Raw genomic sequence first — 10,410 nt, 5'->3', positions numbered from 1 at the left:
AAGGTGAGGGGTTGGTGCTGCAGCTGCCAAGGATTGTGCCCAGCCCCTGCACCCACCGGGACCAGCAGCAGCCCCGTCCCTGCCCCCAGGCATGGCACTGTCTGTGGGAGGACAACTGATGGGGACTGTGCTTGAGCCTCCCCGAACCTCGGCTGTTGGCTGTGACAGTAAATGAAAGGGAACAACAAGCTCACACTCCTCTCTGGCTGGAACATCAGAGCTGTGGTTCCTCCTGCTCCTTTCCAGAGGTTCCAGCTGCTCCCACAGACCCGTTGCTGGGAGGAGCAGCTGAAGATGGGACAGTCTGGCCTGTGTCACTGCCTCGTGGCAACGGTGCTGCTGCATTAAGGAGGGGAACTGGTCCAAAGGGAAAGAAATTATCTTCTGTCTGGCTAAAGAACCTTTACCACCTTCCAAGATGCTTTGATCTGCCCTCACCATCATCACTGGAGTGTTATCCCTGGTGAAGTACAGGGAGAAGATTGAAAAATGTGTTTAAAGGCAATCATGTCTCTAACACTTGTTTGCAGTGTCCAGGCCTGACTGCTGCACTCAGCATTTCCTCATTGGGAATGGGGGATAATAAATAACCCCCAAGCATCCTTCTGGATTGCTGCACATCTTGGCTCAAAGGGTTTCTTCCAGTTTCTGTGGGCACAGGGCCATGTAGCAACCTTTGAAACCGTGTCCCTGAAATGCTCTTTTACAAGGAAACTGCCTATTCTGCCCATAAATGCCTTGGGCTCATTGCTGTGTTGCCACACTATGAAGTGACACTTTGAAACATCTGATTTTATCAGGAAATAGGGCATATAAACTCCCTGCCTTTAAATTCCTTCATGTCGCCTTACAATCTTTCCAATGTTTAATTTACTGTTTTTTCCTGTCAGCCATTGTTTTTTCCTGTCCTTACATCCCTGGGAAAACAGTTTTACACCACCAGCACAGCCCCTTTCCATCTGTGATGGCTGTGAGATGGCAGTGGCAGTGATTTCCCAGAAGCTTTCCTTTTCCTGGCTGGTGAAACTCACCTGGATGAGACCCTTGACAGATGGAATTTCTAACCTGGAGGATGTTCAGTGTCACACACACATCACTGGGGCCTGACTCCAGCTGGAGGGAGCAGATGGGGAGGTAACACTGGGGGACCATGACCTGTGTTGGGTCCCTCGAGCTGAGCATCTTCTCCCTCCTGGAATTCTTGGGCAGTTGTAGAGGATGGGGAAACACCAGAGAGGGGAGGTTTTGGCAGTAGAACAAAGTGTCTCCACACTCAGGTCCTTTTGTTTGCAGTCTGCTCTGAGAACACCCAGGCTTTGACTCTGTTCTGGAGGGTTCCCAGCCCTGGGAAACCCAGCAGGATAAATGAGTTCAAGGCTAAGCACTTCCTTTGGAAGAATCACCCCAAACTGACCACGTACTGGGCCACCCTGTCCCACTGCCTGCTCCAGCCAGCACCTGGTTCAGAGGTGGGAATTGGATGGGACCTGCCTGTGGAGCTGGGGTGGCCTCCCCAAAGGAAGGGGCTCCCAGTGCCCTGACACTTTCCACTGTCACCTTCCTCTGACCTTAATGAGCTCAGCAACCCAGAAATCAGTGCAAAGCTGTTTGCTGTGTGTTCCCATCCCATGCTGGCTCCAGGCTGAAGAGGCCTCTGTGTCCAGGAGTGATGCAATTCTCTTGTCAGAGCAGGGGGCTGTTACTCCTACTGGCACTGAGGAAGCCAAAGTGCAGTTCCTGTGCTGCTCTGATGTTGCTTTTCTGTTTTCTGTCTGCTGTTCTGTCTGCATTGTGCAAGGCATGAGGACATGCCTGGGGGGCAGTTGCTGGAGAAAAAGACTTGTTTGTAGCAGGGCTGTCAAACTCCTCCCAGCACTGAAGGCAAACACGGAGATATTGCAAGAACCCTCAGAAAAAACCCCACCATTTACCTCTGACTTTAACATTGCTGGTTTTGCAGTGAGGCCAAGAGGTTCAGTGGCTCCTTGACCAAGCTATAACACCTTCTTTGTGCTCTCCATATCCATGGAAGATTAATAGGAAATATTATTGGGATGCATGGAGGGAGCTGTTCTATCCTGCCCCCATGGACCACTCACCACAAGGTTAAAAGTCCTACATCAGAGCCCTGTTACCCCAGTCAGAACCTGGGCTATGCTGAATTTGCTCTGGATGTTTCGGATTGGAGCAGCAGTGCTTGTGAGAACCACATCCCAGTCACCTGTGCAGGTGAATTTAGCCTGCAGTGAGAAATCCCACCAGGAATGAGCCTCTGCTCCTCCTGGATTTTCCCACCCTGAAGGCCCTAAACATTAGTGACAAACAGCATATCCCTAAACTTTGTAAATGGTTATACAGTTGTGCAGGTGAGCAAGATCGTGGTAACACAGCTCCTCCAAGGTGGGATGGGATGGGATGGGGTGGGATGGGATGGGGTGGGATGGGATGGGGTGGGATGGGACGGGGATTGGATGGGATGGGATGGGATGGGATGGGATGGGATGGGATGGGATGGGATGGGATGGGATGGGGTGGGATGGGGTGGGATGGGATGGGATGGGATGGGGTGGGATGGGATGGGATGGGATGAGGTGGGATGGAATGGGATGGGATGGGATGGGATAGGATGGGGTGGGATGGGATGGGGTGGGATGGGACGGGGATGGGATGGGATGGGATGGGACGGGGATGGGACAGGGATGGGATGGGGTGGGATGGGATGGGATGGGATGGATGGGATGGGGTGGGATGGGGTGGGATGGGATGGGATGGGATGGGGTGGGATGGGACGGGGATGGGACGGGGATGGGACTGGATGGGATGGGATGGGATGGGGTGGGGTGGGATGTGGTGGGATGGGTGTCTAGCAACAAGTAAATGCCACTTTTTTGTTCCCAGGAGAAAACAGAGGGAAATCAGGAGTGGGAGACTGGTGGGGGAGAGCACTCTGGTTGCAGCTGGAGATGGCCAAGGAAAACTGGAGTGGCCACAGGAGAGGCTGGAGGAAGAACAAGAGAGGGGGAGAGGCAGGGTCACTTCTGCAGGGTTTGTAGATGTGTGTGGTTCCTTGTTTCTGGGATTTGAACAAAATAAACACCCAGACACTGATGAGGGACCCAACATAAAAGAGCATTTTCAGAGGAACAAATATTGGTTATGAATAAGACTTGGGAATGCTTCCCTGGAATGCACCTGTGCAAACGAGGAGAAAAGGATGAAACATCCCTCTCTTTGTCACCTCTGCCTGGAACTGAGGGTTTGGCTCTTGTGGAAAGGGAGGGGATGCACAGAGTGGCTTCAGGGCCTGCAGGATGGGGGACAAGATGGGAGGTCTTGGGCTGAAATGTTGGGGCCATGCAGAAAGGCTGGAACAAGGGATCTCCTCCAGGTCCTTCTTCACTCCGGGAACTCCCCTCGGCAGCGTTTGGGGCACAATCCTGCGTGACCTCCTCTGCTGGGACCTCCTCTGCCTCCTCTTTTCTTGACTAAACCCAGACTGTCTGTGCACAGCAGATTCCTCCAGACTTGGCCCTACCCAGGATGTGCTCATAAAGGACAAAGTATTAACCTGACAGATAAAAAAAGAACAAATAAACTGCATGTGTTGGCCCAAGCAGCTGCTCTGCCTCGTGTCCTGCACTGCCACTGCCAACACCTCCCTCTCACCTGGCTCTGGAAAACCTTCCAGAAGTCTGACCCAGGAGAAGCAAAGGGACAACATGTCCAGCACTTCAGACGTGACATGGGAAGCTGACAAAGCGGTGACCTGGGCAAGGAGCAGAGCACTGCCACCTTCTTCCCTCCTCCTCCTCCTCCTTCTCCTCCTCCTCCTCACTCCTCCAGCCTTCCTCTGCTCTGGGGCCTTTGAAATTGCAGCAAACATGCCACGTGCTGCAATACCTGCCTAAAAAAGCCACAGAGGACTGTGGCCTTCCTGGGATTGATGGCACAGCTGGTACAAACAGAGCAGGTCTGGGCAGCTCCCAGGGAACCCTCTGAGGGGATTCTGAACAGAGGCACCAGGCAGGGGAGGGGACCATGAGCACCACCAAGATCTGGAAGTGGGTCCTGCTGCCACCTCCAAATACCCCCAGAAACACCTTGAGCCAAACCAGCCCTTTCCTTTGGCTGGAGCAAGTGGGGACAGTGTCTAGCACTGCCCAGCTGTGCTGAGCCCAGAGCATTCAGCACTGGCACTGTGGACCCAAGCACAGGCTGATGCCAGGGCAGGGGCAGCCCCTCACACCTCCCCTGAGCCCCGTGCCTGCTCCTGTAACAGCCACGTGGGGCTGTAGGGACCTCACTGCTTCCAAAGCCTCGCCAGGTGAGTCACTCCTTTTCATGGAACAACAAAACATATTTACTCAGAAGGGTGACGAGGCCCTTTGGTTCCCCCAGGGCATGTTAATCAGCCTCCTCTCACTGAAAAAGGACCTTTTGTTTTGTAGACCTCACAGTGAAGGTTTTCTCGGACTGAAAGGGCAAAGCTCCAGGGAAGTGACACCACGATTGTGGGCACAGGTGACAGTGAGAGCCAGGCAGGAGCCAGGGCAAGGACCAGCTCTGTCCCCACACGCAGTGCAGGGGCTGCCCGGGCTGCCCTGAGGCGGCAGCTGAGTCTGAGCAGGAGGGAATCGAAAGGCAGCGCTGGCCCAGAAGGTGCCAGAGGCGTGGGCTGGGCTCGCTCAGCTCCAGCTCTGCCCGCACATGCCGAGGCTGGGAGGGGAAAACCACTGACGTCAAGGGCACAGGATGAGGCCCCCCTGCCGCCCTGAGTGGGCAACCCGAGGTGGCAGCTCCAGGTGCTTCCTACAGCCCCCCAAGGAATTACCTGGCTGTGGAGGTGGAGCCCTGAGAAAACACCTTTTTTGGGCAGTGCTGCTTGACATTTATAGTTGACTGTGCCAGTGAGCCCAAACCCACACTGGCATCTCGAGGCTCTCTGCCCCAAGGGACACTGAGGATGCTGTTGATGTTCAGCGGGTAAGTCTCCCAAGCCACCATCCCTCAGGATGCACATCTTGGATTTCTCTGGAGTGTTTCCCAGAGACTGGGGACATTAAAACCAGCAAAGGAGTCTCTGCACCTACATCTGCAGGTGCATTTTGCTCTCAGAACTGCAAAGAATTAGAGGCTGGATTCTTCTTTCCTTAGCAGCAAGTCCTTTTCCTGAGGCAGCTTTTAATGGGTGATTTGCAGCAAGGAAACCTCACGTGGGGAATGCCAGTCTCCATATTGCTGTGGGAGGGCAGGAGAAGGCAGCACATGTTGTCCCACATGGCATCATCCATCGTCAGAAGCTGGGACGTCATGGTCCAAAACTTTCCTTAGGAAGTTGCTTCCAGGATCCTCCCCGGATCCAGCCATGAACCATCCTGCATTGATGTAAGGCTGAGTGATGCACTCAATGATTCATGGAGCCACCTGGGTCTCCAACACAGACGTATTTCAGCCTGTGCCAAATGGCACCATCACCTTGTGGAGAGTCATCATAGACCCATAGACCCCTGGGGCCACCTCTGCCAGCAGAGCCCTGGGAACCCTCCTCTGGGCTGTTCAAGGGGGTTCTGCAAACTGGGGTTCTCAGGAACCAGGGGATCTTCCCAAGTCTCACCCACTCCACAGGGACAGGGTGGTGTGGAGGGACAGGCCCAGGAGCCATCCAGGTGCAGAACCATAACATGGTGTTTCCAGGGGAGAAGCCACGTTGCCTCTTCTGTTGCTACAGCAGAGCCTCTGGGAGTTTGTTTCTCTCTCCACTGGCCCCCAGGCACTGCCTCAGGCTCTGCTCCCAGCCAGCCAGAGCCAGAACACCTTGGACACCTCCAAGGAGCACATTAGCCATGGATCAGCAGGCACTTCCACACTCCTCTGTCATCAGCAACATAGGGCTGTGGAGATGCTGCCTGAAAACAACATACATTTGAAGCCTTTCCAGTAACTACCAGTCCTAAATCCCAGGGATTTCCAGAGAAGGCTGTACTGGTCACTCCCAGGCTGAGCTGCCTGCCAGTCGGACTCACCCTCCCCAAAGAGCCAGCAGCAGTTTCAGCATTAAATACATAAGCTGGTTCAAACTCTTGCTGAGTTCAGGCTATCCCAGCAGAGCTGAGTGCTGGGAAGAGCCTCCAGAGCTCCTCAGTCAGGAGGGGCCTCTTGGAGGAGAAATCCTGCAGGAGAAATCCTGGATGTGTTTGTGTGTGCCCCAAGATACAGAGCCTTCTCCCCAGGGGTTTGTGTCCCACCAGTGCAAGGTGGGGCCGTTCCCCTCAGTTCCTGCTGTGAAGAAACCTGTGCTGGTCCCTAAATCCAGCAGGCAGCTGGGCCCATGGCCCAGGTGTGCAGGTGGTGATGGAGCTGGGCTGGAGTGATCACACCTGTCCTTGTTTGCGCTCCAGTGCCCTCTCAGCAGACACATTTCTGCACACACTGACAGCACAGTGAGAGCAGACATTGACCTCTGAGCTAGAGCTGCTGGCAGCTTCTAAACAAATAATCCTGGAAAAGTTCTCATCTCCAGGGGAGGAGAGTTGCCTGAGGTTTCATGGTAGGTGGAAGAAGAAAAGGGAATGAAACCCAGCTCTTCCTGCTGCCTGGGCTGTCCTTTGCACCTCAGAGCTGCATTTTGAACTATCACCAATTTTCCTTTTCCAGGAATGAGACTCCTGCAACCCCAGGGCACGGAACCGTGAAACAGCTTTTGTCTTGGAGCTGGCGTCTCTGTTATCAAGGTGAACTCAAGGAGAACAATTGTTTTCCACACTCACTTTCCCCCTCCACAATCAGCTCTGTTTGCTCTTGCTGAGGTGCCTCATGCCAGCACTGATAGGGATTGGCAATTCAGGGGAATTGCTCCCATATTTGTGCAACTAAACCCTGAGAGGAGGGAAGGGAGAGGATTCTGGGCACAGCCAGGAAGTTAATTATGGCTCTAAATGCCAATCACAGGGGTGAGGAGGAACAGAGCAGGGACAGTGCAGGAAGGGGAGAGGCAGAGCCAAGGTGCACTGGGGGCCTCCGGATGGGTGCAGCAACAAAGGGCCCGAGAAGAATAGGCTGATTATTCTGGGTTTACTGGAATAGGGTAGGCAGGGATGGTGAGATAGGTGGGGATCATTTGGTGCTGGAGTCTGCCAGGGGCTGTGAGTGGAACAGGGAGGAGCTGAGGGGTGCAGCACATTTCCATCTTCCAGCAGCTCAGCCCCATGGAAATCTGCAGCAACCTTGGAGGGACCAAGGATCAAGCAATTTCCCAGCAGCTGTTCCCAGATTTTCCCTGGCACAAGAGCTGGGATGTGCTCTCAGTATCCATTTGCCACACTGAACCCCACGCTGGCCATGCACAAAGCACTCCAGTGCTTCCTGGGAAGTGGCATTTCCCCTCGGATCCCTGTGGCCTGGGAATCACAAGGTGCTGTTCTGCAGCCCAGGGGTGTGCTGGGGTGGGCTCACATTCCAGGGCATCCCGGGACACTGGGAGCCTGGCTGGAGGCTGCAGGATTTATGGGTGGCTGTTCACACCCACAGCGTGGGGCAGAGCAGGGCCAAGGGCTCGGTGTGTTCTCTGCCCTCGGCCTGCCCTGCACTGCCCTTGATCCCCTCACGTGCTCCAGCTGGGCCACTTTCCCAGGAAAGAGGCAAAGGGGCTCTTCATCCTGCCCCAAGCTCTCCCATTTCTGCCCCATGCAGTCCTGCAAGTCTTCCTTTCCAGGCTTTGCCCTTGGCTCAGGGATGCAAAGGGTTCCCTGGCTGGAATGGCCAGGACGTGGCATGGGAAAATCCGAGAGCAGCTTCTGGGAGAATGTTGGTCCTCAGTCCCTCCAAGGCTGCTGCAGATTCCGTGGGGCTGAGCCATTGGAAGGTGGGAATGTGCGTGTGCCTGGCCCTGCAGGGAGGGAGCTGCACCCCTGGCACCTCCCTGTCCCACTCCCAGCTGTTTCCCCGCGTGTTTGTGAATTAGCACTTGTCCCCCCTGTCTCCCCCGGGATCACCCGCGGTGTTCCAGCTCGACACCAGGAAGGGATCAGCTCCCAGGGACCGACACCGCAGTGCCCTTTCCGCACTCCGCGGGCGGGTCATGCTCTATTTATCGGCTCATTTCCATACCCGAGTGCTGCAGAGCTGCTTCTTCCATCCCTGCGAATTCCAGTGCCACGGGCTGTGCCAGCAAAGCAGGGATGGGAGCGAGCTCGTGACACTGGAAAGAGCTGCCCAGCTCCAGGCTCTGCTCACATCCCGAGCATCACCTCGGACTTGTTTCTCTCCCTCTGTAACACACCCCTGGAGCTTGGCTCCCGTTTCCAAGGGTCCCCGAGACTCTCAGGAAGTACCACAGCAATGAAAAGCGCTGTTGTCTCTCCTGGTTTCCTGCTGGGCTTTCCCACTGTGTCGTTCATGATTGCGGGAATGGCAATTGTCCATGGCCACTGCAAACCACGAGGCACCAGATTTACCTGGTAAAGGCTGTGTTTGAAGAGGAAGCTGCCAACTGCTGCCAAGAATGTTCTTTGTGGATTTCCTGGGCATTCCCTCCTTCCTGTGGCAGTGGTGAGAGGAGACAGTGTCTGCTTGGGAGGCATGAAGAGATCTGAGCACCAAACGCAGCTTTAAGACCCTTAACAAAAAGGCACCAACTGCTCTGCTCACCCCAGAGCGACACAGTCTGGAGCCCCCAGACAGATGCAGAAACTTTATTGGAGAACAGTGCAGGGACGAAAGCACATAAAAGGTTAATCAGGGCTTGATCCCGGCGACAGCTGCGGCTCCTGCATCTGCTGCAGCTTCACTCCTGGCAGCACTGCCTTTCGTAGGCAGTTGGGTTCATGGAATCATGGAATTGTTTGGGTGGGAAGGGACCTTAAAGCCCTTCCAATCCCACCCTCTGCCATGGGCAGGGTCACCTTTCACCAGCCCAGGTTGCTTCGAGCACCGTCCAACCTGGCCTTGGGCACTTCCAGGGATGGGGCAGGCGCAGCCTCTCCAGGCAGCCCGAGACAGTGCGGGTGCCCCGATGGCTCCGGTGCCCCGATGGATGTTCCGGTCTCCGGGTCCCTCCAGCGGCGGCGGGAGCCGCGGTGGGCGCGGGGGCCGCCAGGGGGCGCAGCGGAGCCCCCGCAGGTGAGTCAGGTGAGGGCACACCTGAGTGTGGCACTGCCGCCCTGCGGGAGACGCTGGGAGGAAACTGCTCCTCGGCTGCTCTGGGCACACCTGGCCCAGCCTGGAAGGGCAAAACCCAGCAGTCATCTACTTCTCATCCACTCCCTGAATTTTTGGGGTCTGCTTGGATGTTTTTTAGAAAACAGCAGGAATTCCTTGCTCCTTGAATGCATCCCAGTTTCCAGTGGTCTTTGGGAAATCTCTGGTAAAGCACCTTAAGGACAGAAAGGTGTGTGGGTTCCATGGCTGATGCTGTGGTGTGTGTGGAGACCCGTGGGCAGCATCTCAGGGAACAAAACATCGAAGTGTTTTGGTCTGGGGGTGTGGGAAACCTTTCCTTGATAACACATTTGATGTCACTGAGTGTTCATCTCCGTAAGGCCGGGGGTGGGCTGTGGGCTCTGGCCCTCGCAGGTAAGAGCTGCTGGCATAGATGGGGTGAGCTGGGTTGTTTTTGTTCATTTGTCTTCAGCAGAAGCCACAAAAAAGGACTTTTTTTTATTATGCAAACAAGGGGAAAGATGCAGAACCCAAGCAGATAAACCCGCGTGGAGCTGGGGAGGTTTCAGTTTGCAGTGAGCAGGTTTGGGGCTGAGCTGGGGTGAGTTCAGTTGTACCTCACACGCATGGGAGGAGTACAGAGGTGCAGGGAGAGTGTCTGAGGGGTTTGGCCACCCTGCCCCCAGAAATAAATGTGTTTCTGCACTAAATTCTGTAAGTTTTCATGTGCATCTTTTCTGACAAATACAGAATTGTGGAATATCCCGAGCTGGGAGTGCCCCCAAGGACCATTGAGTCCAACTGCTGGCACTGCACAGGACGCCCCAAAATCCCACCCTGTGCCTGAGAGCACCGTGCAAATACTCCTTGAGCTCTGGCAGCCTTGGAGGACCATCTGCTGTGGGAGTTTCTGCCCCAACCTCTGCCAGCTGTGGCTTCCCCAGGGTATGAAATTCACACCTCTGCAACGTTCGTTCTCACCTGCACATCAGTGACAAACCTTTGAGTCACCAACTGAGCCAGGCCTGGGCTGAAATGATGGTGTTTTCCTCCGTTCAAGCCTGGAAGCTGAAGGCACTCACTGCCACATGGTGAGAGTGGGATTGAAAGGCACAATGAGGCCTCGTGGGGAAAAATGTCTGTTTGTAAAATTTGCTTGGAAAAAGCATCTTCAAATCCCATTTTTCTGGCTGGGACTTTTCCAGAGCAGCTGTGCTGGAGTTTCCCACAGGGTCCCATGTGGTGGGAGGTGGA

This window comes from Pithys albifrons, chromosome 25 (assembly GCF_047495875.1).
Source record: "Pithys albifrons albifrons isolate INPA30051 chromosome 25, PitAlb_v1, whole genome shotgun sequence".
NCBI classification, from domain to species: Eukaryota; Metazoa; Chordata; class Aves; order Passeriformes; family Thamnophilidae; genus Pithys; species Pithys albifrons.
The sequence above is the reverse complement of the archived record's forward strand: the minus strand, read 5'-3'. Positions refer to the sequence as shown.